The sequence below is a fragment of the Meriones unguiculatus genome, chromosome 2 (assembly GCF_030254825.1).
Source record: "Meriones unguiculatus strain TT.TT164.6M chromosome 2, Bangor_MerUng_6.1, whole genome shotgun sequence".
NCBI classification, from domain to species: Eukaryota; Metazoa; Chordata; class Mammalia; order Rodentia; family Muridae; genus Meriones; species Meriones unguiculatus.
This window is the reverse complement of record NC_083350.1, coordinates 75536883-75539153: the sequence shown is the minus strand read 5'-3', so window position 1 is coordinate 75539153 and position 2271 is coordinate 75536883.

Sequence of the window (2271 nt, the reverse complement as noted above, 5' to 3'; positions counted from 1 at the left end):
AAGCTGGGCATTTTGATTTCTGAGGCAAATGGTCTCAGGAACTGTTCAGTGTCCGTGGGTTTCACAGCTTCTGTCACAAGCCAGTAATTCACCGAAGGCCCCAGATGACAAGTCTCCATCAGTTTCCCGGAGGTGTGAAGTGACTAAGCAGCATCTGAATACTGTGTCAGAGCATCTGGGTTAATTACTCAGAAAGAAAACAGCTTCTCTTCGGAGATGCGTGGATTGATTTGAGAAAGATGTCTCTATTAATGAATCCATCAGAACACAAAAGACTTTGTCAGTGGAAAAGATGGATGTAAAAACGATGCTAAAAATCTTGAAAAAAAAAAAAGGAGAAATCATTCTACTACAATTAGAATTTTTTGATATTTTTTCCTGAGATGAGGTAGTCTGTAGGTCACTTGGCTTGGAACTTACTTTGCAGTCTAGGTTGACTCCTGTCCTCTACCTCCCAAGTACCAGAATTACAAATGTGTAATTATGAATGCATTCCAAACTATGATTGCCAGAGTTTTTGTTTTGTTATTTATTTTTCAAGGCAGGGTTTCTCTGTGTAGCCCTCGCTGTCCTGAAAGTCACTTTGTAGACCAGGCTGACTTTCAAGTCACAGAGCTCTATCTGCCTCTGCCTCTCAAGTGCTGGGATTAAAGGCTCAAGCCATCACACCTGGCTGATGGCAGCGTTTTTAGTAAATGTGTATCTTGCAGTCTTTGTTCGCAAATACAAAGTATGCCACATTTATTCCATAATGTGACAAGCCCATTGTAATGTATCCAATTAGTATCAACACCCCCTTTTAGCTGATACTGTGTTCTTCACATTTCTCTGTTTGTATATTGTCTTCATAAGGTCCATTTTCAGTGTCATACTGACACATTGGATGTACTCACTAATCTCTGTTTTTCTGTTTTATTTTAGATTTATTTATTTGATCTTATGTGTGTGAGTGTTTTGCCTGAATGTGTGTATGTGCATTAGCTGTGTCCAGGCCTGAGGGAGTCAGAAGTGGGCTTTCTAGATCCTAGAACTGAAGTTACAGTTGTGAGATGCCATGTGGGTGCTGGGAACTGAACCTGGGTAACTGGAAGAGCAGCCAGTGCTCATAACTACTGAGCCATCTCTCCAGAAAAAATAAATAAATAAAATTTAAAATTTTTAATTTTAAAAATTAAAAGCAGGAATTTAAGAGATGTGGCTCAGTGGTTAGAGCACTTGCTGAGGGTCTGAGTTCAGTTTCCAGACTCACGCTGGATAGCTCACACTCCAGGGGTCTGGTGCCTCTGTGGCTCCCGTGGACACCAAAGCTTTTGTGTGCGTGCGCGCGTGCGCACGCGCGTGCGCGCACACACACACACACACACTCACACACACACTTGGAGGGGAGGGGAGAGAGAGAGAGTTAACATAAACTAAGGGCTGGAGAAATGTTTCAGTGGTTATGAGCACTGGCTGCTTGTTCCGAGGACCCAGGTTTGATTCCCAGCACCCACACGGCAGCTCACAGCTGTTTGTAACTCCAGCTCCAGGGGATCCAGTGCCCTCTTCTGGCCTCCTGGGGCAGCAGGTCCACACGTGGTCCACACGTGGTGCTGGTACTGTATACACAGAACGTGTGTGTAGGTGTGTGTGCACGTGTGGGAAGTCAGAGAACACCTTCGGATGTCATTTCTCAGGGCTGTCGACCTTCTAGTATTTTTAAAGAGTTATTTTTTTAATTGTGAGTGTGAGTGATGAGAGCTAGATCTCCTGGTGCTGGAATTACAGGTGGCTGTGAGCTGTCTGACATTATTGTTGGTACCGAGCCCGGCCCTTTGCGAAAAAGCTGTCCAAGCTCTAAACCACCGAGCTACCTCTCACGCCTCCACCTTTATCACTTGCCTATCTATCTTATCTATCTGTCTGTCTATCTGTCTATCTTATCTGTCTGTCTATCCATCTATCTTATCTGTCTATCTGTCTATCTATCTATCTATCTATCTATCTATCTATCTATCTATCTATCTATCTATCATCTATCTATCTATCTGTCTGTCTGTCTGTCTGTCTGTCTGTCTATCTATCTTGTCTATCTATCTATCTATCTATCTATCTATCTATCTATCTAGATATCTATTTATCTATCTTTATCTCTCATCTACTGATACAGGCTCTCTCATTAGCCGGGAGCTAGCTGATTCAGTGCAGCTCCTCCACTTGCCTATCTATCTTATCTATCTATCTATCTATCTATCTATCTATCTATCTATCTATCTATCTATCATCTATCTA